The sequence below is a fragment of the Bubalus bubalis genome, chromosome 3 (genome assembly GCF_019923935.1).
Source record: "Bubalus bubalis isolate 160015118507 breed Murrah chromosome 3, NDDB_SH_1, whole genome shotgun sequence".
Lineage (NCBI taxonomy): Eukaryota > Metazoa > Chordata > Mammalia > Artiodactyla > Bovidae > Bubalus > Bubalus bubalis.
Window position 1 is genome coordinate 137948022 of NC_059159.1, and position 27647 is coordinate 137975668.

General features: G+C 40.9%; 1 long non-coding RNA gene across 1 annotated transcript; it reads left to right on the forward strand.

Moving 5' to 3' along the window:
* The first annotated feature begins 17755 nt into the window (after positions 1–17755).
* On the forward strand, positions 17756–18774 carry LOC123332426. Its single transcript, XR_006549217.1, has 2 exons — positions 17756–17926; positions 18511–18774. It is a non-coding gene; the product is annotated as an uncharacterized LOC123332426 (long non-coding RNA).
* The last annotated feature ends 8873 nt before the right edge of the window (positions 18775–27647 follow it).

Consider the following 27647-nt stretch of genomic DNA (forward strand, 5'->3'; position numbering starts at 1 on the left):
TCTGAGCCGAACAGGATTCACCAAACCCCTAGAATCTGGACCATCTTAAACACATTCTCCATAATGGTGGCCTTACTGACTTACCAGTTCACACCTGTTTTCATTTTTTCCACACATAACACGAGTGACTGTTGTTTGATATAAAAAAGGAACAGAGAAATAAGTCTTTCTAGGCTAGAAGCTTGTCATCCCAGGCAACAGAAATTTTCTACCAGTAGAACCTAAAAGTTTTGAGAGGCTGAGTTAAAACTGAATTATATGAAATAATATTGACCGAGAGCCTCAACTTGATTTCTACTCCTATCCCAGATTCAATAGGGCTAAAGACTGGGAGCTGGAGCATTATACCTATAGCTCCACATTTTCCCTGGGAGGATTCCCAGTGGCTGCCTACTCACCTGGATGGCAGCTCTTAGCTTTTTACAAATAACCAACACTACCAGACATTTCCTGCTCACCATCAGCACCAAAAGTGTTATGCACAATGGTGTTCTAATTAAAGATCACCAAATTAATTTTGTTTTGATATATTATATTTTTATTTTAAATGATAACTGGGGCTTTCCTCAGACACCAAAGAATCATGCATGGATTCTCAGCCCTGTCTATTTGTTCACAGAAGCGTTTAGCCCTTTTTTTGCCATGCACACCTCTGACAGCATATATGAGCCTGTGCCTGAATAATGTTTGCAAGTGAATAAATTATAATATGTAGGATTGCAAAGGAAACCAATTATATTGAAATACAGTAATCAAAATGTGAAAAAGTTTGTGATCTAACATATTTGCCTGTTTATTAATAGTGTATGTAATATGATTTAGCCACCTGGTACAGTAACTAACATAGTTTTGAAGTAGTGACAGACATAAACTATATTTTGAGATTCTTCAATGATTTTAATGTGAAATGAAAATAAATATGATTTCTGGTGGTGATCAAATCACACATTTTGCTAATATATGATCAGTTGCCTAGAGTCATAGTAGGAGATGCTAATTGAATGAATTGTAGGGTAGAAATGAAAATAAATGATTTTTTTCCCCTATTGAAGTTCAAAACCCCTTCAATTCTAACAGAAACCCCAGGTGATGAGTCCCCTAGTCGAGACTTTAGTTATCTTTCTGTTAGAGCAAGCTGGGAAAGGAAAAGTAGGAATAGGGTGAGAAAAAGTTTCAGAGAATAATGAGATTGGGAGAGTGAGTGCCAGAGTAGAACAATTATAGCCATGTGAATAAAAGTGTTGTAAATGTGCTGGCAGGAAGAGTGGAGAAAGAAAAGGCAGGGACAAAAGTGAAATGATAGACTGGAACAAAAAGAAACTTCATTTCCAATGCACCGCGGGTGAGAGTTAGTTACAGCGTGTCCTGATCTAGGGGTGTGACCACTTTTACAGGTGACCCTTTGTCTGGGAGCGTGAAACAGGATACTATTAATAATAGCAAGGATGTGGGAAACCTGGCAAGTCTACTGAGATGCATACCCTAAAGTCTGCAGGAGCCACTGACTCACAGAAACAAATTTAGAGATGATTTCCCTAATTGTTTTACACGTTTCAGCCAGAACCAAACCTGCTTGTGGTGGATAGTATATCCCAATATTTCTTAGATGAGTTGCTATTTGCTCCTATTCACTGTCCCAGAACTCAAAGAACAGGGCCAAAAAATAGAGTGCCTGAGAGGACCATAAAGAAAGCTGAGTGCCGAAAAATTGATACTTTTGAACTGTGGTGTTGGAGAAGACTCTTGAGAGTCTCTTGGACTGCAAGGAGGTCCAACCAGCCCACCCTAAAGGAAATCAGTCCTGAATTTTCATTGGAAGGACTGATGCTGAAGCTGAAACTCCAATACTTTGGCCACCTGATGTGAAGAACTGACTCATTTTAAAAGACCCTGATGCTGGGGAAGATTGAAGGTAGGAGAAGGGGATGAGATGGTTGAGAGGATGAGATGGTTGGATGGCATCACTGACTCAAAGAACATGAGTTTGAGCAAGCTCCAGGAGTTGGTGATGGACAGGGAAGCCTGTCGTACCACAGTCCACGGGGTCACAAAGAGTTAGACACATAAGGGATTTGATTTAGGTCACACCTGAATGGTCTAGTGGTTTTCCCTACTTTCTTGAATATGAGTCTGAATTTGGCAATAAGGAGTTCATGATCTGAACCAAAGTCAGCCTCCGGTCTTGTTTTTGCTGACTGTAGAGAGCTTCTCTATCTTTGGCTGCAAAGAATATAATCAATCTGATTTCAGTATTGACCATCTGGTGATGTCCATGTGTAGAGTCTTCTCTTGTGTTGTTGAAACAGGGTGTTTGCTATGAGCAGTGCATTCTCTTGGTAAAGCTCTGTTAGCCTTAGACCTGCTTCATTCTGTACTCCAAGGCCAAATTTGCTGTTACTCCAGGTATCTCTTGACTTCCTACTTTTCCATCCAGTCACCTATAATGAAAAGGATATCTTTTTTGGGTGTTACTTCTAGAAAGTCTTGTAGGTTTTCATAGAACCATTTAACTTCATCTTCTTCAGCATTACTGGTTGGGACATAGACTTGAGTTACTGTGATATTGAATGGTTTGCCTTGGAAACGAAAAGACATCTGTTTTTGAGATTGCATCCAAGTACTGCATTTTGGACTCTTTTGCTTACTATGAGGGCTACTCCATTTCTGAGTAGTAGATATAATGGTCATCTGAGTTAAATTCACCCATTCCAGTCTGTTTTAGTTTGCTGATTCCTAGAATGTCGACATTCACTCTTGCCATCTCCTGTTTGACTACTTCCAATTTGCCTTGATTCATGGACCTAACATTCCAGGTTCCTATGCAATACTGCTCTTTACAGCCTGTAACTTTGTTTCTATCACCAGTCACATCCACAACTGGGTGTTGTTTTTGCTTTGGCTCCATCCCTTCTTTCTTTCTGGACTTATTTCTCCACTCTCCAGTAGCATATTGGGCACCTACCAACCTGGGGAGTTCATCTTCCAGTGTCCTATCTTTTTGCCTTTTCATACTGTTCATGGGGTTCTCAAGGCAAGAATACTGAAGTGGTTATTTATATAAAGACAAAATATTTTCATTATGGAACATCTTAGCAATTCTGAGACTCTCTAAAAATAATGACAGCTTCAATATAATAGTTTTTATTCCATATTATTTTCTTCTCAAACTCATACCTAGTAATTTGTTAATCACAATTTCAGCAAAATCAATGGGTTTTATCCCTATATAGATCAGTTACTTTTAAATAAAAACAAAGAAAAAAATCAAGTTATTGTGTATGTCATGGACTATATACTCTTGTCAGATGACTTTCAAATAGTGCCTTTGGGGCCAAGAGGACTCTGGATAAAATCAATAAAAATTCATCACTAAGTGTGGGAATGAATTTTAAGTACTTTGACTTAAAGTCAATTAAGATTTAACAGCTCTTGCTTTACGGTCAAACATTGTTATCATTCTGGAGTATTTATTCCTAAAAGAGGTGCCCTTTTCTCATTTAAGCCTATAATTCACATGAGTGAGATATTAAGTGGAAGCCTGTTCATTATTTTTAGAATGTGTGACTCTTCCTTAGACTAGGCTTAGCCTGAAAACAAGCTTGTATGAAGCACTGGGCTGGAAGAAGCATAAGCTGGAATCAAGATTGCTGGGAGAAATCTCAATAACCTCAGATATGCAGATGACACCACCCTTATGGCAGAAAGTGAAGAGGAACTAAAAAGCCTCTTGATGAAAGTGAAAGAGAAGAGTGAAAAGTTGGCTTAAAGCTTAACATTCAGAAAACTAAGATCATGGCATCTGGTCCCATCACTTCATGGCAGATAGATGGGAAAACAGTGGAAACAGTGTCAGACTTTATTTTTTTGGGCTCCCAAATCACTGCAGATGGTGATTGCAGCCATGAAATTAAAAGACGCTTACTCCTTGGAAGGAAAGTTATGACCAACCTAGACAGCATATTCAAAAGCAGAGACTTGACTTTACCAACAAAGGTCCATCTAGTCAAGGATATGGTTTTTCCAATGGTCATGTATGGCTGTAAGAGTTGGACTGTGAAGAAAGCTGAGCGCTGAAGAATTGATGCTTTTGAACTGTGGTGTTGGAGAAGACTCTTGAGAGTCCCTTGGACTGCAAGGAGATCCAACCAGTCCATCCTAAAGGAGATCAGTCCTGGGTGTTCATTGGTGGGACTGATGCTGAAGCTGAAACTCCAATACTTTGGCCACCTCATGCGAAGAGTTGACTCATTGTGATGCTGGGAGGGATTGGGGGCAGGAGGAGAAGGGGACGACAGAGGATGAGATGGCTGGATGGCATCACCAACTTGATGGACATGAGTTTGAGTGAACTCCGGGAGATGGTGATGGACAGGGAGGCCTGGCATGCTGTGATTCATGAGGTCACAAAGAGTCGAATACTACTGAGCGACTGAACTAACTGATGAAGAACATCTGAGATGGGAAAAAATATTTATGAGGCAGGGTAGCCAAGAGACATATCACCAAGCCCTCCATTTCTGAGGAGATGGTTTTCGTGTGATGACTAAGATTTTATCTAAGGCCCCAACTTTCAAATGTTGAAAATCTAGTACCTGATGTTTTGGGAGTCACCTCCAGCTGGGGGATACTGTTCTCAAGCTAGCTCTGTTGAGTAAATTACTGCTTTTCAATCCAACAAGGTCCTTCCATTTCTCTAACAATGTGTTTCATAATCTTTATCCCCACTCTGTTTGCAAAATTCAACTGATTTTCTCTGTGCTATTGGTATTGATGCAATTCTATACACAATATTTCAAATATTTAAGTATCAATACTTTTCCACTCCTAACAATGGTATGTCATAGTTTGGGTTGCCCCATAAGTAGATCCTGGGACAATAATTTAAGGGTTAGGAGGTTCAAGAAACACCAGTAGCTTATTGGTATGTCTCTCTAAAACACCAGTGGCTTATTGGTATTTTTCTCAAAGACATTCAGTTTGTTAAAGACCCACTTTACTTGCAGAATATTTTCCAGGGCCATTATGGATTATAGTAGATGACTTGTGAACCTACTGCAGTCTAAAATCTAAGTGCCAAGAGATTCCATATAACCTGATTCAGTCACTGGCCTCAATGAAGAAGGTTAGAGTATTAACTTTTTCTGAGTCATGAAATCTAAATACCTAAGTGGGTACATCCATATAGGATTTTAAATAATGGTATCTTTTAGTATAGTCATGCCAAGTAATTCTTTTGTGACTTGTATATCTGGGTATCTCCAGAATTTGTGAAGACAGATGTTTCTGAGCAGTCAATCTGTCTTTCTACTTCTGCTTCTACCAGAAACAGCTCTGGTGATAACTGCTTAAAGCAAATTCACAAAGTATGTTTCATGGAACCAACATTGAATAGATACCATAGGAAAAACAGGGTTCTGTATTTTCCAAATATAGTAGCAATAGTATCTCCTGTCTACAGGCTCTTATGGAAAGTTGCCACTTTCTCAGAAAGATGTGGAATTGAATTCCCCTATTCTTGTGGTCTTGTAACTCACCTGTAATTAACAGAAAACAGTGAAAGTAATGCTGCATAATTTCTAAGGTTATATTCAAGGTTATATCACTGTGGCTTTCACCTTATGAGTTGAAATACTTTTTTGGAACTCTGAGTTTCCATGGAACAATCCTACTGCCCTGAGGACACCATGCTGTTGGGAAGCGCAGTGGAGACTAAATTGAGAGACCACAAGGAGAAGCCCTAATGAGATACGAAGAGAGATTCCCATCTGCTCCTACCTGCTGTTCTAGCACCAGTCACCACCTGTCTGGACCACATGAAAGATTCCAAGCCACAACCACCCAGGTGAGTCCTTCTAAAATTCCTGACTCATAGAAACTATGAAAAATAAGGAAATGATTATTGTTTTGAGACTTTAAGTTTGGGGGCATTTGTTTCACAAAAAAGTTTCTTTAACAAAAATTGGGCAAAATTGAGTTAAACAAAATGCTATAGATTTTTGTTTCCCCTTGAAGGATTTCTCAGAGCCTTCCTATGCTAATGAGGATGTACATTTCCAAGACTGGCACTTAGTATGCAGTATTTTCCAATTCTTTTTTTCAAAAAACCATTTTTATAATTACCCTCAAGGGATAACTTTGGAAAATGCTGGGCTAAAATGATGCTCTCTTTTCATGGGTCTGTTTCTTTCTTCCCCAGTGATCTGAACTACAAAAAATAAAGATTTTATTTCATTGTGATAATAAACTGAAGAACAAATAATTATTGGTCAGCCCAGAAAGAGTCACCACTTGGTAACTCCCATGTGTGACGTAAACTCGTTCCAGCAGTATCAGAGAGCAAACAGCATAAACTCTGAATGTCACTCATTATTTGCTGTGCCAATAATAGCTCCAGGATGTGCTGTTTGTTTTTCCAATGGGTTTGACAAACATTTCGATGCACTAAATTTCCATAACCCTCTGGCCCTTCTATCTTACTTTTAAACTGAAAAGCTCTTAGAAGTAGGCTAAAAAGAAAGATTCAGAGATTTTGGTCCCTAATCTCTCTGAGAGGAATGAAGGAATTATGCAGAAAAAGATCCAAATTCCACTCCAGGGTAGTCTTAATTTCCTTCTTGGTTTTAAAATAGAGTGCTTCTTCTGTACAGAAAATTCTAAAAGGTCAGGAATGAGGATTAAATTGTTAGTGATTGGGAAATTTGTACTGCTTTTGTGAGTATTAAAAAATTGGAGAGGCAATATTGAAAAAGTTAGAAATATTTCATTTTTCTAATCGAACATGTGAAATTGGAATTGAGGTGAAGGGATCAGACTTCAGTAAATATATAACAAGGGAGTATCACCTATGATTTGATACAAGACTAGGAGTGAGGAGAAATTCTTCTGATCCCCAGTTAGGTCACTATATAACTACAGCAAATAATCTAATCTACGTCTTGGTTTCTCAATGAATAAATCACCACTCAGTTTTCTAGCTCCTTTACCTAAGGAACTCTAAATAGAGTCAGTGTCAGAACTGAGACTAAGGTGAAGCCTTAGTGCCCCTTGGGCACACAATTTAAGAGAATACCAAAAATCTCAGTTATTAAGATACATAATATTTAGTGCAATATTTTTAATAATCAAAGTTAATGCAAACAAAATCCATGATGAACAAAACATCAAACCTTCAACAAAGTCAGGATCAATATTACTGATTTTCTTTTTACCCTCAGGCTCCAGTATAGCTCAGCACAGAACTGTTACCGAGCCCTTAAAGTTACATAAATTGAGCTCCACCAGTTTCTCACACATGATGCTTGTGACAGACAAGAAATCGATGCTTACATTGGTTTAGGTTCTCCCATGCTACTCAGAAACATACTTTTACATATAGGTTATAGTATTTATTTAAGCAAATCACTTCCGGACTTTGAATGAGTCAAATTCTGATAGCCAACTTTAACAGATATAGTTACAGACATAAACATGGGTATACAGACAGACGTATATAGATAGATGGTTGTATAGACAAAGCAACCTATCCCAAATGTACTGAAATGGATTTTTTCCACTCACAGTTATTCCCATCCCTCTTCTCCCCTTCCCTATCCTGAGTTTCCTGATCAGCAGAGGTGGTTTCAGTGCACTTTCACAGGTAGGTGTAACAGAGAACACTTAGGATAGGACCTTAACAACTCACACAGGAAATCCTGTGAAGAACATTTAGCTCACACCTCTTTGCAACAGGTCTGTAATTTTGGATAAATTGATTGGGTGAAGATTCTTTCCTCCAACAAAGAATCTGTTTCCTTTTGATCACAATAGCTTCTATATACAGCATAAGTGGGTCTTTGCTCAGTTTAAAGACAAAACTGGCACTCAAATGGATTAAAAGCCCGTTGCAACAGGCCTGGGACCTACAGATTGGGGTTTACAAATTTTTAAAAGTCCATCTTGTTTCCTAATTATTAAAGTAATATATGCCCACTATAGAAGAATAACTAAATGAAAGAGGAAAGGAAAGGCCAACTGCAATGAGACAGTAAAATGATGTAGCTCCTTTGGAAAAGACTCTAGCAGTTTCTCAAAAATATCAAATATAGAGTTCTCATGTGATTCAGCAATTTGACAACCAGGTACCTAGCCAAGAGAACTGAAAACAAACACACGTCCACACACAAATTCATAAGTAAATGCTCATAGCAACATTGTCCATAGTGGACAAAAAGTGGGAACAATACAAATGTCCATCAACAGACGAATGGATAAACAAAATGTGGTATCATCCACACTGAGGAAACCAGAAGGGAAAGAGACACGTGTACCCCAATGTTCATCGCAGCACTGTTTATAATAGCCAGGACATGGAAGCAACCTAGATGTCCATCAGCAGATGAATGGATAAGAAAGCTGTGGTACATATACACAATGGAATATTACTCAGCCATTAAAAAGAATACATTTGAATCAGTTCTAATGAGGTGGATGAAACTGGAGCCTATTATACAGAGTGAAGTAAGCCAGAAAGAAAAACACCAATACAGTATACTAACGCATATATATGGAATTTAGAAAGATGGTAACAATAACCCTGTATACGAGACAGCAAAAGAGACACTGATGTATAGAACAGTCTTTTGGACTCTGTGGGAGAGGGAGAGGGTGGGATGATTTGGGAGAATGGCATTGAAACATGTATAATATCATATATGAAACGAGTCACCAGTCCAGGTTCGATGCACGATACTGGATGCTTGGGGCTGGTGCCCTGGGATGACCCAGAGGGATAGTATGGGGAGGGAGGAGGGAGGAGGGTTCAGGATGGGGAACACATGTATACCTGTGGTGGATTCATTATGATATGTGGCAAAACCAATACAATATTGTAAAGTTAAAAAATAAAATAAAATAAATGTGGTATCATCAATTAACAAAGGAGTTACTTATCCATAAAAAAAGAATGAAATACTGATCCATGCTACAATGTGGATGAACCTTAAAAACATGATGCTAAGTGAAAGAAGCCAAATCCACTTTTTAGGCATTTCCATACAACTTGTATGGAATTCTCAGCCTTGTAATGCTCAGCCACAACATAACCAATAAACTGGGCTTTGGGATTGAAATGCACACTCTGCTATATTTAAAACAGATAACCAAGAAAGACCTACTGGTAAAAAATATATATATAACCCATACACTGAAACTGTCAGTCATGAAGAAGATTCTCTAAAGAAAATACTAGAATAAGGAAGTAATTGTGCTGGAGGAGAGGTCTAGGAAATAGTGGATGACAAGTAGGCAGGGGGATCAAAGCAGTCTTACCCTGAAAATTAACTCTGACTTAAGTCCGACACCATCAGTTCATTTCAGTCGCTCAGTCGAGTCTGACTCTTTGCGACCCCATGAATCGCAGCACGCCAGGCCTCCCTGTCTATCACCCACTTCCGGAGTTCACTCAAACTCACATCCACCGAATCGGTGATGCCATCCAGTCATCTCATCCTCTGTCGTCCCCTTCTCCTCCTGCCCCTAATCCCTCCCAGCATCAGAGTCTTTTGCAATGAGTCAACCCTTTGCATGAGGTGGCTAAAGTACTGGAGTTTCAGCTTTAGCATTATTCCTTCCAAAGAACACCCAGGGCTGATCTCCTTTAGAATGGACTGGTTGGATCTCCTTGCAGTCCAAGGGGACTCTCAAGAGTCTTCTCCAACACCACAGTTCAAAAGCATCAATTCTTCGGCACTCAGCTTTCTTCACAGTCCAACTCTCGCATCCGTACATGACCACTGGAAAAACCATAGCCTTGACTAGATGGACCTTTGGCAAACAGAACACTACAATGGAATCCGTTTTGAGGGGACTTCTATAACGTATCATCCAAATTGACAAGGGCATTTATTTTTATTGATTGTCAAATCTTCCAGATCAAAAGGGTATTTTCTTTCATGGAATGTTAAAACAGCCACAACACAGTTCTTCTAGAGCAAAGCCAACTTTCTAAACCATAGCTCCAGACACAACCTTGGCTACTTTTCTAGGAAGATTACATTCTTTTCAGAAATCCTTTTGTGAAGCTACGTAATCTCTTGCTCCTCAAAGAACAGTCTGAATTTTTGTAACATCACTTGCTACACAACAAACTCAAACTCTTAGACATTTTAAATAAATAAATAAATAACATATGATTGGTGTCATGGAAATGATAAGTCTAATCTGTGGCTGTCACATTCGTCCTCTAACAATCCCCTCCCAGATTAAAAAAAAAGAGGCCATGAGTATTTGAATGTGAAATGGCACACATTATTGACAGAGTAATCACTTGGTGACAGTCTCTGCTTTGGGGGGAAAGGTCATAGAACACTAGGTTATAGAACACTGGGCCCTCAGTGAGTCTGGAAATGGAGATATTTCAGGATTTTCCCTGTTTGTATCTTCCTGAATGGTAACCCAAATCCAAGCTGGCTCCAAATCAGGCCAGCCCTCCCAGCACCTTACTGCTCTTAAGAGCAGTATCTACATCACCAGGGAGCTTGTGAGAATTGCAGAGTCTGCATTTTAACAGCACCCCCAGGGGATCTGTGCACACAAAGTTTTAGATGCCTTGTATATTAAAATTTGAGATTTGCTGCTCTAGTACACACTCCTCCAAGATACTTCTTTGTATACAAAGTAGAGCAGAAAATGCAAATTTTTAAGGAACTTAAACTAAAAATATTAAGGGTCATAGAAAAAAATCTCCCCTGAACAAGAGAACATTTCATTAGTTTAGCCAGTATTTGGAATCTTTTATTACATGCTAGCAGGTTGCTAAGTTTCCACTTCAACTTTAAAATAGCAATGTGATAAGAAAATAAAATAGCAGTAGAAACTAAATCATCATTGATATCAAGGATGTTTTTAAATCACCGTGAGGAATTAGTTCTAACTGTAATGTAGATGAGTCATACTGAGAAATGATGGCTGGTGAGCTCATATATAAAGGTCTCTGAAAGATAGCAACACAGATGTAAAAAATAACCATTGTATTAGAGACCTATTTCCTGAGGAGAATCTTCCTCCCTAAAATAATTCTTCCTGGAGGATTCTTCAGTGTTTCATTCCTAGGGAAACTTACAACAACCGATATTTGAACCTGAGCTCAAGGCGGAGAAGGCAGTGGCCACCCACTCCAGTACTCTTGCCTGGAAAATCCCATGGATGGAGGAGCCTGGTAGGCTGCAGTCCATGGGGTCGCGAAGAGTTGGACACGACTGAGCGACTTCACTTTCACTTTTCACTTTCATGCATTGGAGAAGGAAATGCCAACCCATTCCAGTGTTCTTGCCTGGAGAATCCCAGGGACGGGGGAGCCTGGTAGGCTGCCGTCTATGGGGTCGCACAGAGTCAGACACGACTGAAGCGACTTAGCAGCAGCATGAGCTCAAGGGCTCATCAAAATATACTCTGTCGGGTTAAGACCTGAGTAGGTGGGGGCAGAAAGAGAAAGGAATCCACTTGGGAGACTGGATGTTCTACTTCCAACAAAGCATGAGCTATATGCTGATTCAAAGTTTTCAGTAATACGTACACTATAGTTAGAAAACCAGGTAATGGGAATGAAAATAGTCACACCTCAATAAAGTAATATTGAACAGGATAAATGTCTTCTAGACATTAAAAACTTAAATGCTAGGGATGTGTGCATCTGGTTGGCCTCTAGCATATTTCCCAAAAGGGAATTCTGATGGTGCATTGGTAGATGACAAGAGAATCCAAATAGAATATGGGTCCTCTCAGCGGGCAAATATCAGACTGGAACATATTCTTCTTTGTTCAAATTGAGTACTTTGGAAAGTTATATAACATGGGGCATTTGCAAACCAAAGAATATTCTTGCTATAAAAATACAGAGAAAAATTATTAATATTACAAAATCAAGTAAAAATTTTAAAAGCATATCTATTTTCAAAAACACAGAAGAAAGTAACTTCATAAAATTATGAAAAAAACCAATAAAAACAGAACTGAGATACCAGGCTGATATAAAAAGGTCAACAGCAAGGAAATGACATTAATGTAAATAAATCTAGTGTTGCAATAGCTAACTACAGCCCATCTTGAAGGTGGTGCAGAGCAAAGGAAACAGATGAAGATGGTAACATAAAAAGAGACAGCAATAGATTACAAAGTTCCAATCAGCTGGCCATTGATATCATCCAGAAAAACCAATATAAAAGGGAGCCTTCTGGCTAAAGGCCGAGTGAGGAGGTCAACAAACCCTTTTCCCCCAACAGCATTAAACAATAATCTGTGAAACATTTGTGCTTAAAAAAAGAGCTGACCTTTAAGTAGGAACAGTGGGAGTCTGAAGCATTCTTGCCTGGAGCCCCTCCAGCTTAGTAGGCAGGGGGCAGGCTGTGCTCCGGGGGAAGGGAGTTCACTCCACTTGGAGGGATGGCAACACCCTTGTCTAATAGCGTTGGTGGTGGAAGTGATGAGGTCAGGACTGGCGCGAGTATGTTCCTAGCTCAGGCTTTGCTAGGACTTGGCAGGTGGGAGGGAGAAGGGATTAACTGCAAGTGAGGACAAAGGGACTTTTGGGGATGATGAAAATGTTCTGAAGCCAAAAATCACTGAACTCTTTACCACTAAGCATGTGTAAATTTTATATGAAATTGATACACTAATAAAAGTTTTTAAAAATCATATATAAAAAGGAAAACTTCCTATGGTGAAAAAAAAAAAGCTTGAATTTATAACTCTAATGAGCTCACCATGCCCCTGGCAGAAATTATTGTTGCTCAGACTCCAACTTGTCTTGCCAACCATTTTATTCTCTGCCAAAAACTGTATAAGAACTATGACCTTATCCATGCAGGAAAAGAAAGCCACACAGATTACTGCACAGGAAGAACAATCACACTAAACCCAAGCTTGCCCTGTGCAAAAGTAAATAATAAAAGGAAAAAAAATTGTATAGAATTTTAATAGGACAAATTGAGCTCTCAGAATTGTCTGCCAAACTGAGCTGTAGCTCTTGTCAAGGTAACAGAAATACAATCAAGTGCGCTCATTTGAAGGTTCAATCCCTGGGTCAGGATGATCCCTTGGAGAAGGAAATGGCAACCCACTCCAGTATTCTTGCCTGGAGAATCCCATGGATAGAGGAGCCTGGAAGACTACAGTCCATGAGGTCACAAAGAGTTAGATATGAATGAAGCGATTTAGCAGCAGCAGCAGCCACAGTGCTCATCTGATGAAGAGTTAGTTTACAGTTACAATTGATTCCTCTAAATAGCAGAGAATATGCATTTCAGAAGGAGTTTAATTTGTAAACAATATCCCCCCCAATACTTCATAGAAACCCATCTACTGCAAATCTCTGGAGCCTCAAGTTCAATAGCCAAACCCACCTACTGCAAATCTCTGGAGCCTCAAGTTCACTAGCCTTCAGTGATAGTCAAATAACATGAAGGAAGAAGCCAGGTGTATTTCTATGGTGCCAGAATCAGCATTTGGGAGGTTTAGTACTGCTCTTGATAGCTCACTTCTGCATCAGGGAGTGGTGAGGACTGTGGCAGGGGTTCCAAGAAGACTGACACTTTTCAAGAATGAGAAACTGCAACCATGTTGCTGGGACTTTTAAATTTTCAGAAGAAATCAGACTACCTAGATTTTATATTTAAAAATCTTGTTTATTCATCAGAAAATAGTTTGTCCAGAATAAGTGGCTTTGATGTTGTTCCATGTTTACAGAAACCTTCCTTCAAATTAAATTCTCCATAGAACACAAAATATGAGCTAGAACTAGATTATCTTTCAAATACCTATGATTTTGCTTGTATTTGCTAAGTTGTGTCCAACTCCGCGAACCCCATGGACTGTAACCCACCAGGCTCCATTATCCATGGGCTTTCCCAGGCAAGAATACTGGAGCAGGTTGCCATTTCCTTCTCCAGGGTATCTTCCTGACCCAGGGATTGAACTCATATCTCCTGCAATTCTTTACCACTGAGCCACCAGGAAAGCCCTCCATGATTCTATGAGATCCTAAATAAGAGTTGGCTGAGTAACGAATGGTCTGTTATCTAGCTGGTCAGCATATCTAACTTATGCCAATCTAACTCACTAGCTTAGCTCAATTTAATATGTATTAAGTGATTATTATTGACCGGACATTGTGCCTTTATGGATGCATGAGCACACCACTGACAGTCAGACAGACTTATTTCAGGGCAGGAAACCAGAACACACAGAGGATGTAGAAAATCCTTCTTGTAGAGGAGGAGGTGGAAGATGTCAGTCAAGGAGACTTTTCCACTGTGCCTTCAAGGATGGGTTAAGTTTTTCCAAGCAGAAACAGGACAGGGAGTGTCCAACTGCCCGAAGAAACAAAATAGGTGTGAAAGTGCACAGTACCCCCAGGGAAAATAAGACAGCTGGCACACAAGAGGAGACAGCACCTAGAAATTAAGCATCAACCTATAAACTGGTGAGTAATTGAATTACACTAAGTATTTTCTTACAGTGATTTGCAAGGAGGCAGAGAAAAAAGAGATCTCAGAGTCTTGAGGATATAAATCCTAGCTTATATTAATAAAATGTGTATTCAGTTATACATTTTCAGTTAGAATCATAAGATCATCTGTTAAAATTTTAATAAGTCAAATCCTCTTAAACTTTATAGATACTTATAGAAAAAATACCTATCGATTTTTTTACACAAAATATGGACTTGATTCTCATCAATTTAGTCTTAACTTCTAAGATGAAAATCTATTAACTCATAAAGAAAACAATTTAAACCATCCCAAACTACTTTTCCAATCAATTTTGGGGGCTGCTTCCTCAGTTTTCTAAAAATCCTTAACAACTGGAATGATTAGCTGAAATGCAGACTGAAATCTTGTTCAAAAAACAGATGAGACAGAGTCCTATTTATATCTTTAACAAGGACTATAAAACTTACAGAAGAGATACTGAAACATTCCACATTTCTGGGGTTGAGTCATCCCACAATGTAATTTTCAGGTCAGACTTAAGCCTGTAACTGCCATTCAGGGCTACTAAACCACCTGAGGGAATCCTGGGTTACGTTCAGTCTTAATAGATTACAGGTGACCTTTGAAGCAGGTTTCAACTGTATGGGCCCACTTTCATGAGGATTTTTTTTTTCAGTAAATATTGCACCTGTATTTTCATTTTACAGATCTTTAACTAACTGGTGGTGGCGGGGGAAGTCTATGTTTGATTAGAGATCACAATATGTGGAATCAAAAGAACTAGGGTTTGAGTCCTGATTCTACAAACTATCCAGCTTTCTGCTCCATCCTCACACTCTCACACTATTCAGCAGTCAACTGTATATTTGTAAGGTATACCAGTGTCAGAATTTATTTTTGGGGCTCTAAAATCACTGCAGATGGTGACTGCAGCCATGAAATTAAAAGACACTTACTCCTTGGAAGAAAAGTTATGACCAACCTAGATAGCATATTGAAAAGCAGAGGCATTACTTTGCCAACAAAGGTCCATCTAGTCAAGGCTATAGTCTTTCCAGTGGTCATGTATGGATGTGAGAGTTGGACTGTGAAGGAAGCTGAGTGCCAAAGAATTGATGCTTTTGAACTGTGGTGTTGGAGAAGACTCTTGAGAGTCCCTTGTACTGCAAGGAGATCCAACCAGTTCATCCTAAAGGAGATCAGTCCTGGGTGTTCTTTGGAAGGAACGATGCTAAAGCTGAAACTCCAATATTTTGGCCACCTGATGTGAAGAGCTGACTCATTGCAAAAGACCCTGATGCTGGGAAAGATTGAGGGCAGGAGGAGAAGGGGACGACAGAGGATAAGATGGCTGGATGGCATCACCGACTCGATGGATGTGGGTTTGGGTGAACTCTGGGAGTTGGTGATGGACAGGGAGGCCTGGCGTGCTGCAGTTCATGGGGTCGCAAAGAGTCGGACATGACTGAGCAACTGAACTGAACTGAATAGCCAGAAAGAGTCCAGTATTTGCACACCCAATGATCCATGAAAGTCAACAGAGAGCAGACACCCTCTGTCCGTCTAAACTGTTTACCTCTGAACTAAGAGGAAGCCTGGAAACTCTTACTGAATATTCAAAACTCTTTGTTGACAGCTTCTGTCAGACAGTTTTTCAAACTAATTTGTGCACAGGTGCATATGCTAAACAAGGCACTTAACCCATTGTTTTAAATGGACATTATGTTCAAACTATTTGGCAAAACTAATACAATTATGTAAAGTTTAAAAAGAAAATAAAATTAAAAAAAAAAGAAAATATAAATGACGGGAAAAAAAAAACAACAAAACCCTTAACTGAAGATATAACTAAAATGTATTGGGCTTTTGAAAACTTGGGGCAATACTGTACAGAAAAAGCATAGCCCCCAGTAATTGGATGAGAATAAATGGAGAATAGCAAAAAATTAATAATCTAAAAAGGAATTTTAAATGGTAATAGTAGAATCTTCAAGTCATTTTATAATGTCATTATGCTCAGCACCTCCCAGATAATACAAATATGTATCTTTATATACATATCATATATATATCATATATATATTTATATATATGTATGTATGGCTGTGTATATTATAGGGCAACAAAATTTGCCACCTAAAATTTCTCTTTGGCTTGCAGATTATTTTGAGCTGAAAATGATCAAGGCCTAAAAATCTCAGGAAGAAACTTTGACCGTCCGCCTAACTGCCTGAAGAATTTAGAAAGAGGCTGGATCTCTCACAGGAATAGAGCTGCCACCAGAGACGTCTGCAGCGAATATGGCTGAGCGTGGCAGGGGGACTCTTAGAGATCTGAGTCCACTCTGTGTCCCGTTGTGTCTCATGGCCCAGCAAACATCTGTTTATAAACATCTGCTTTTCCATCTTTATGTGCCGGGAGCCGGCATATTGCATATTGAGTGAAGATCTGTAATAGCTCAACTGGAATTCTATCACTGCCTGGAGCCAGCGTGAGGAACTCCGCCCATGACAAAGGTCATGAGGAAGGAGGCTCGGCATACGCAAAGGCGGGATCGAGCCTCAGGAGTCCCCCTGGAAATTCTCAAGCATCTACCCCCAAAACCAGAGTCTGCCTACTTTCTGCTTTGTGCTTTCACCTACACCTCTGACTTTACGGGGGGCTGTCTCCCACTACCTCTCTTTGAAAAAAGAGTTAGCTTACAGCTCCAGTTAATAATTCTTGGATGTGACAGTGTTTCAACCTACAAACTCCTTTGGAAATCCTCTAGCCTGCCTGAATGGGTTTTTCCGGCCACATGTGATTGTTCAGAGCCTCCCAACTGTGAGAGGCAGGAGATGTTCTAAACTGCCTAAACACAGATTCCTTTGAGTAGTTAAAAGATTGATTAGAAATTGTATTGGTGAAGGGTTTTTCACTTGTTGGGCCAATGTTTGCTGCTAAGTCTCCATACTCCTTACTTACTGTGTCCTTGGCAATGTATTGATTGATATAATGGGTGTATAGAAATGTAAAATGCAGCTTTGTCCAATGCTTTTTGGAAGGCTGGTGCCTGACTTTGGAATAATCACCTTTAGAGAAAAATAAGTTTCTTAAAATGTTAACAGGCCTCCGGGCCAGAAGATGATGTCAATCACCTGAACTTTTGCATATGATAAGTTTGAAAGCCTGGCTTAGATTAGAACCAGGAACTGCTGTCCTTGCATGACTCCGCCCCTTCCCCCATTATCCTCTATGCATAACTTAAGGTATAAAAACTACTTTGGAAAATAAAGTGCGGGCCTTGTTCACCAAAACTTGGTCTCCCCATGTCACTCTCTCTCCCAAATTCCAGCTGAGTCTCCATCTGGAGCGCGGAACCCACCATGCTTGCTAATTATGCCTGGGCTTATAATATCCGACCGGGGTAGGCCTCAGTGTCTCCCCTCCTTCGGGAGAACGGAAGGACGCCTGCGGCCTACGTAAGTGGTGCAAACTTCTTGTCTTGAAGTTTTATTGGTCTCCCGCGTAAACCAAGCTACTCAGCCTCTTTTCTCCACTGAATTTTCCTACTGAGCTATCCTTATTTCAGCCGCTTTTCTCCACTGAATTTCCTCACTGAGCTATCCTTATTCTATTACTCTTTGTATCCTTAATTAAAGTGTAATTAAGCAGTTGTTTCCTGACCCTCGCCTATGCCGTCTCTCCTTCGAATACCCTGGATCAGCTGGGGCTGGACCCCGGCATTTATGGAATTTACCTTCCTCCCCTTTGAAGCCCCAAACCACTATGCTCAACATCCTGTTTTATCTTTAGTTGAAGATGTTATTTAAGGTGAGGGTTTTAGTCATTTTGGTGAGTTACTCAGTCGATTGTCTTCCTGTTACTCTATCTAATGCCAATTTAATTCTTGGAGCAGCCAGAAGAACTTAGAAAGGTAGAGGAAAATTTCTTCATCCCCAACAATATACCTATACACGTGTGTCTTTCCCATAATGTTTTGGGAGGAAATACCTATAAGGCTTCCCTGATAGCTCAGTTGGTAAAGCATCTTCCTGCAATGCAGGAGACCCCAGTTCGATTCCTGGGTCAGGAAGACGTGCACATAGGGAGAATGCCATGTGAAGATGAAGACAGAGATCGGGGTGATGCTTTACAAGCCAAGGAACGCCAAAGATTATCAACCAACCACCAGAACCAAGAAGAGAGGCCTGGAATGTATTCTCCCTGACAGGCTCAGAAGGAACCATCCCTGCTGACATCCTGATCTCAGACTTTCAGCCTCCAGAACCATAAGACAATAAATTTCTGCGGCTGAAGCCACTCAGATTACAGACCTTTGCTAAGACAGCTCTAAGCAAATTAATGGTCTTCTGGGGTGGCACTAGTGGTAAAGAACCCCTGGGTTGGGAAGATCCCCTGGAGGAGGGCATGGCAACCCACTCCAGTATTCTTGCCTGGAGAATCCCGTGGACAGAGGAGCCTGGGTGGCTACAGTCCATGGGATCGCAAAGAGTTGGACACGACTGAAGCGACTTAGCACAGCACACACAGCGCAAGCAAATTAATACAATGTGAATGAGAGTGACACTTCTCAAAGGATGCCTTTTTATGCTATGTTCATTTTTTAAACCAAGTGAATGTAGTGGCACATTCACTATATTACATTTTTATATAATTCCACGCAAAATAGATACTGTTTTATGGGGAGGGAGTGGGAAAGTGGGTAGAAAGTCATTAGAATCCAATCCATGCAATTCCCTGCAGGGCAAAAACTGTTCTACAAGGGGGCCTGTGGTGATACCTGAAGAACACCCCTGAAGTGCTGGAAAAGTCGCTTCAGGCCCTGGTCTGTCATAGCCTGGCCAGCATGGCAGCAGCAGGGCAGAGTGAGAGAGCTGGGCTGGCGGCGAACCAGAGCCACCAGCCAATGATCCTCCAGGACACAGCAGTCTTCAATCTGGACCTGCTTCCCTGGGAAGGTGCTGCTGCTGCTGCTGCTAAGTCGCTTCAGTCGTGTCCGACTCTGTGCGACCCCATAGATGGCAGCCCACCAGGCTCCCCCATCCCTGGGATTCTCCAGGCAAGAACACTGGAGTGGGTTGCCATTTCCTTCTCCAATGCATGAAAGTGAAAAGTGAAAGTGAAGTCGCTCAGTCGTGTCCGACTCTTCGCTACCCCATGGACTGCAGCCTACCAGGCTCCTCCGTCCATGGGATTTTTCCAGGCAAGAGTACTGGAGTGGGGTGCCATTGCCTTCTCCACCTGGGAAGGTGAGGTGGGGTTAAAGAACAATAACAAATAAACCTTAAAGCCCTCCCTTCAACAACACCACAGAAAAGGGCTACTTGTGCCACAAAGGTTCCTAAGCGCCGACATGTGTCAGGAAACATGTAACCACACAGAAATGGTGCCGGCCCTCACGCCACTCAGAGGCTAGTGGGAAGGCTGGCCTTCATCAGGTGGTCACATGGAAAACTGAATTAGCAACCCTGATAAATGCTAAAGTATAAGACATTGAGCGATTATATTAGAAGTGTCAGGGTTCTGAACCCAATTGCTGTGTGTTTGGGAGAGTTCCCAAATCACCAAGCAATTCCCCAACTCCAGTTGGGTGTCCTACAATTCAACTCAGTCCCGACACTATCTGGAGCAGTGTCAGATCCCACAGCCTAAGGGCTCAGTCCCACAAGACTATCCCTGACATCAGATGATAACTGCAAGGCCAGGGGCTACCTTTGCTTCTGATCAGCTGGCTATAAATCAGAGATTCCCATGAACCCCTCCTTGGGCTCAATTAAGTTTCTAGAGCAGCTCACAGAACTCAGGAAATCTTTTTACTCACTAGATTACCTGCTACTGCTACCAGTTTATTACAAAGGACATCAAAGGATACAAATCAACAGCCAGATGAAGCGATACACAGGACGAAGCCTTAAACAAAGGAGCTCTGTCCTCAGGCAGTTTGAGCCTCAATAGGTGGTATTTGGAAGAGTTCCAGTTCCCCAACTTGGAAACTCTCTGAAAAAACCTTTGGGATTTTTATGGAGGCTTCTTTACAAGGGCATGATTGGTTAGATCACTGGCCATTGGTGTCTGGTTCAGAGTCCCGCCCTTCTTCCCTTTCCAGAGGTCACGAGTTGGAAGTTCCAAGTTCTACAGTTAGTTTCTCTGCACCCAGCCCCTATCCATACATGTCTCCAAAAGTCACTCATTAACTAAACCAGTTGTGATGGAAAAGTAATGAATAATAAGATACCTGTTCCACCTTTATGGCTCTGAAGCATTTTCAGGAACTGAAGACAAGAGACCAAATATGATAACAAAATATACTCCCATTGCTCTTATTGCTCAGGAAATTCCAAGTATTTGGGGAGCTGTGAGCCAGGAACATGGACAAAGACAAAAATATATAAAAAACATATTTTTGCCATCTGAATGACCAAATATACATTTCTTACAAATCACAATATCACAAGGTGACATTGGAAAGTTAGAGAAGCCTTCCCTAGGAAGAGATACTTACACTGAGAGGAGGGGTGGAGAGATCTTTATACTGAGTGGAGGAGGATGAGAATTCACATGTCAAAGGGGGAGGGCAGCAGGCGAGAGAGGCTCTGAGGCCAGAGGGCTTGGCACAGAGAAAATAATAAAGGCTGGCATGACTAGCATTTAGACAGTGATGAGGAGTGACCCAGGACAAGGCTGTAAGATAGGTCAGGTCACACTATGTGTGCTTTGCAGGGCACGATGAAGGCTGAACTCAATGGGATTAAGCAAGGATCAGATTTGAATTTAAGAAAATATCACTCTGCCTACCTCATGGAGATTTTATAAATCATTTTTAATAATCTCCCCTCCTCTATAGGGAAAAATTATTTTCTATAATAATTATTATTTTCTGGACTTGTTTAGCTTTAGGGCTGTGCTGTGTGCTGTGCTTAGTCACTCAGTCATGTCCAACTCTCTGCTGCCTCATGGACTATATCCTGCCAGGCTCCTCTGTCCATGGGATTCTCCAGGCAAGGGTACTGGAGTGGGTTGCCATTTCCTCCTCCAAGGGATCTCCCTGACCCAGGGATCGAACCTGCATCTCTTAAGTCTGCATAACCTGCGTCTCTTATGTCTCCTGCATTGGCAGGTGGGTTCTTTACCACTAGCGCCACCTAGGAAGCCCCAATAGCTTTAAAAATGTATTTTCCATTTTAAAGACACTTTTGCAATGTAGTAAATCACTTCATGTATGAACAAAAAAGTACATGCATCAACGTTTTGCTGTTTTAAATGTTAAAATTATGACATCTCTATGAGGGCACATAGAATAATAGAACTGAAGTAACTCAAGTTCTGTTTCCTTATCTTCATAATCCCTATGCTACTGTTTAGTTTGGATCTACTGGTTAAATGCTTGAATGTGTAGTCACATAAGGACTAGAGACATGAACTAGAAATAATCCACAATTTCTGATCCCGATCCATCATGAACTCAACTTTCAAATCAATGCAGATTGGTCTGAAGTGTCCACTATTTTCAGGAGACTACTATGTAACTAGGACATCTCTTGAGTAATTTCCATGTATCAATAGAATGGAATGTTTATTAGAGGATAAGTATTAAAATGGCTAACTAAAGCTTATATAATCATTATTAAAATATTAAAATTCAGGAGCTACCGCAGCAATTGAACTTATATCTCAAAAAGATTTTTTTCAGGGATTCGTACTTCACTGCCGAAATTATTTAGAATTTCCTGTAGGCTGATAACAACAGACTGACTTCTAATACATATAATTTTTGCTTTTCAACCCTTTACAGTCAGATCATCCAGCAACTGACTGCACCTGGGCAGATCCTCCCTTCCCCCGGTGCTCGGGACACTTCTGGTGTGAAAGATGCATTGAAGGAGAGCCAGGGATGTGGAGGAGGCCACTAGGAAAGAAGCCGATGGAGAGAAAATAGAGACTTAACTGGGATGGTGAATTTGAGAGAGATGTAGGTGTTAGGTGTTAAGGCTTGGTGACTACATGGATATGCAGGTGGGGCAGGAAGAAGAGCATTCTAGACCCTAGCGTTTCAGAGGGGATACCCAGTGGGATGGCTGTCTCACTGGTATGTAGAGGGGGACTGAAGCCATAAGAATGGATGCCATTGCCTGGGGAGAGGCATTTGTTCTCAATCATGTAATAGTTCTCAATCATGACGACTCTAATATTTAGAAGAGGATCCACTGCTAAATATTATTTCCAGTTTGCAACTGGAAAACCAAAGTGGTTCCATCACTTTTCCACAGAAAGTTAGAAAACCCAGGGTTAATTTTTGGCTCATCACGTGCACCCAGTAACTCAGCCAAATTGCATTTTAGGAATATCCTTTGGAGATGCTGAAAAGAAACACAGGGCTTGTCACTCCGCCACACCAGGGGACAACTGCCTACAGATGTCATGGTCTCTGGGACAGCTGGAATTTAGACTTAAAGAGCAGGTGGTATGAAGGCAGCAAGGCAGACTTCTTTTCTCTATAAACAGATTTTTTAAAAAATTTAAGCACAGTTTCAGGAAGTCCAGGAAGGCTGCTGGAAGATGTAGAAGAAAAACAGGAGAGCATGGTATTACTATAACCAAGACAAGACAGAGGACACCTATACTGTGTCAATGGCTCCCTCCTGAGGCAGATGTATTTTCTCCCCAGTTAGACCAGGATCTCCTTGAGAACAGGACTGGATTTTCTAATATCCCCAGTGCTTAGACACAGGGTCTCACACATGGTTGCTGCTGCTGCTACTGCTGCTGCTAAGTCGCTTCAGTCGTGTCTGACTCTGTGCGACCCCATAGATGGCAGTCCACCAGTCTCCCCCGTCCCTGGGGCTCTCCAGGCAAGAACACTGAAGTGGGTTGCCATTTCCTTCTTCAATGCATGAAAGTGAAAAGTGAAAGTGAAGTCGCTCAGTCGTGTCCAACTCTTATCGACCCCATGGACTGCAGCCTACCAGGCTCCTCCATCCATGGGATTTTCCAGGCAAGAGTATTGGAGTGGGGTGCCATTGCCTTCTCTGGCTGCTGCTGCTAGGTGCCCAATAATTGCAAAATGATGGGAAATCAGATGGACTAGAAGGAACACTGGGCTAGGAATCAATTACCTGGACCTAGATCCAGCTCTAGGAAAAATCAAACATGCAGCCTCAATCAAATAATTTAACTCATCTGAGATTGTCCCAAACAGTGTCTTTTAGCTCTAAAATTCTACAGAAAGGATAAACAGTTCCAGGATAAGTAGTATTTTGCTCTCCATTCATCAGAATGAATCACAGATTCAAAATTCAGAACTTGAAGGGGCCTTACACACCATCTCTTTGCTTTACTCCCCTTGTTCTATGGAAGCCCAGGCTGAAAATGAGCCTTTATTTCAGAAAAGATGTCAGGATTTGAATCCACATCTTCTCCTTCTCAAGAAGGCCACTATTCATCTTATAAGTTCACCATCTTTCTTCATGCATAGAACTAAAATGAAACTGTTTTTATAGGTCTTCCCCCTACCCTCAATATTTTCTCTTTACAGTGTCATTTTGCACAGGGAGCTCAAACCGGTGCTCTGTGACAACCTAGAGGGGTGGGATGGGGTGGGAGGTGGGAGGGATGTTCAAGAGGGAGGGGACATATATACACCTATGGCTGATTCATTTTGATGTATGGCAGAAATCACAATACTGTAAAGCAATTATCTTCCAATTAAAAATAAAAATTTAAAAGTGTCATTAGGGTTCATTCCTGGGAATTCCACATTCATGTTATAACAAACTAAAAATGACCAGTGAAGGCCACTTGATTCTCTGAATATGGATGTACATACATACACAACGGAAACTGTAACTGAAGCATCACTCAGAAACTCTGCTTATTTACTTCCCGTCAATCTTTCCGATCCCTTGCACAGTATTAAAAGTGTCAGCTGTGACAAAGAGATAAGAAAACTTCAGCACTGTTAACAAGACTAAACCTTGCTAGCCACGTACACTCCTTCCACTGCAGTTAGTGACGCTTCACTCAGAACAAAATAAAACAGACCATTGGAGAAAGGAATAGACCAATGTTTTTACTCTGGCCTAATCAAAAGACTCTGTGGTGCTTAATCTTGCCACACACACACACATACACACAAAACCAGCTTCAGAAAACTTGTTTTGCAATATAAAATACAGTGGAAATGAAAAGCAAGTTTGATCAATTCTAACTCAACTGCTGTAAATTCAATTTTCTCTCCTACAGTGAGATATTGGGCTTTCCTGGTGGTTCAGATGGTAAAGAATCCACCTGCAAAGTGGGATACCTGGGCTCAATCCCTGGGTTGGGAAGATGACCCTGGAGAAGGGAAAAGCTGGAGAATTCCATGGATAGAGGAGCCTGGCAGGCTACAGTCCATGGAGTCACAAAGAGTTGGACATGACTGAGTGACTTTCACTCACTCACTCACTCACAGTGAGATATTATTGTGAACATCACCACTTCCTCTGACATATCCGAGACAACCCCTTACCCCCTCCCATCCCCCTTTTCTCTACTTCAGACCTACTGCTCTCCCCATGACATTCATTAAATGATCTTGACCCCAATAAAGACATTTCCTGTTTGACTATGTATTGCTTATAAGAAACTTATTGTTCCCTGTGCATTCAAGGGAACCCACTATTTACTTTAAAATTTCCAAGGCACTATGAAATTGTCCCCATCTCTATGCTGTCAAAATCTCAGAGGAGGTCTGTACCCACTGCAAGTTACCGGGGCCCCTTTTGCTTCATTTCTTCATCATGGGGACCCTGAGCTGCCTTCCATACTTCCCCTGGCATGACAGAGGCCTTTCTCCTCCAACCCAGCAATTCAGCTGTTTGTCTACAACTCTTGAATTCCACCTCCACACCACTGTGTTCTCATACCAGACAGATTGTATGAGGCTGTTTGATTTACCTTCGTTTGATATTCTCTTCTAGTCCTTAGTAGCAGAGTCCTTAAGATGGGACATAAAAAGACACAACTTCAAAAGCAGCACCTAACCATGTGTGAAGGCCGTGCGGCATGTTTCCAGGCAAGGATAGCAGGCCCAGGTGTATCACCCACTGTCATGGAATGCCGTCTCACTGAGGCTGGGATGAGAGTGCCTGCTGAGTGCCAAGATGTTGTCAGATAACCTTTTTACTGCCTCTTAGAGAAGCTGAGTAATAGTGGAAAGTGCATGGGATACAGAGTCTGAATGCCTGCATGGAAGTCCTGGCTCCGCTATTTATTGCTCTGTGACCTTTTAAAAGTCACTTAACTTCTCTAAGCTTCAACAAATATGGACCTCAGATGGCTTGGTAGGTAAAGAGTAGACTAAGATAGCAAACCCATGTTCTTGTCTCCATTCTGCCATTTACCAGCTCTCAGTCAATATGGTCTCAGTAGCCTTAGCTGTAAAATAAGAACAATTATATCTGCCCTGTTTGCATAGTGTTGCTACTACAAGGAAAGAAGTGATGGGATGTGGAAAGTCCCATGAGCTATAGTCTTCTGCAAACTGATTTGAGTGAGAGCCTCCTTGCCTTATCCATTTGCCTATAAGACTCTCTTTTGTGAAATCTAAAATTTGACAGAAATGAACTTATCTATGAAACAGAAACAAACCCACAGACAAAAGGAACAGACTTGTGGTTGCCAAGGGTGGGGGAAGGATGGAATGGGAGTCTGGGATTATACAGGATGGATAAACAAGATCTTACTGTATAGCACAGGGAACTATATTCAATATCCTGTGATAAACATAATGGAAAAGAATATGAAAAAGAATGTATCACTTTGCTGTACAGCAGAATCACTATAAATTCAGTCAATTTGAATTACTTTGCTGTACAGCAGAAATTAACACAATATTGTAAATCAACTATGCTTCAATTTAAAAAAAGACAAAAAAATCTCATTTAAAAGTTCAAACATATCTAGAACCCTTCCCCACAGCACTGAAATTACCATCCATAGTCACATTTTCAGTCCTGTTATTTCGGAAGGACCGAGAACCCCAGAACATTGGCTCCCTCTCTGCTTTAGAGTCACAGTGAGAAATCTCACAGCTGGGCAGTCAGCAAGCCAATCTCCTCCCTTCCCCTGCCCTGACATTGTGTTCTTACTTCCTGGGTACACATGATTGCCTTCCAAACACTAAAAATTCAAGAACTTTTAAAGCATAGAAAGTTTGGAGTTAACTCTCTGTCAATTCTGTGTGAGGTTTTTGATCTAAGCTGGCCATCTTTCTCTCTTCCCTTGCTCCCAAATCTCCTCTCTCCACACCAGCATATTCCTTTTCCCTCCTTGCTCTTAAAATAAGAATCCTTGTGCTCACAAAGTTAATCAAGTGTTCTTCCGTAGACAAATCACAAACCACCTAAGGAAATAATGGAGAAAGGTGTTTTTATCCTTATTTTAGAATTAAAAAATATAGGGGCCAGAAAGACAGGGTGACTTGCCTGAAGGCCATATTGATGGTATGGCTAAGCCTGGTCCCACACACCAGCCTGCTGACTCAAAATCAACATGCTAACCACTACCCCTAGTGGGTTCCATAGGGAAAACAAGAGGCATAGCCCACACGAACACTCGGGCCTTCTGGTATAGATAGACAGCCAGAATCCAGAGATAAGCTGGAATCCAAAGGTAAAGCAGAAAGGAAATTAAAAAGGTCATTGACTCCAAGAACAATGGGCAGAATTTTGGGGTCATTCAATCCTTCAGAGTCATCTTAAGGTAGTCATTAGTACTCTGTATGGCCCTTAAGATTCCTGGATGCTTCTGCAATCCTTTTCTTACATCTGTGGCCCTACGTTCTATACCTTTTCTTCAGACTTCAAAAATATGGGACTTCTGGTGAAATATATATATATATATATATATATATATATATAGTGTCTCCATTTTCTACTACTTGGATGGGGTAGGAGTGGAAATACTTAAAAGCTATCAATGAAAATATTCTGGAACAAATAAAACATAATTTTCTCCACTTTTGCATTCATCTCAACAGACATACAGATGGAGCCAGCTTGATGCTTAGATTTATCAGTCAATTTCTAGCAAAGTTTGGTTTGCAGAAATTCCAGGATAGCAGTTTAGTGCAGTGAAAAGAACGCCAACTTTGCTGTCAACTGACTTGAGTTTCCAACCCTGGATCCGCCAGTTAATAGT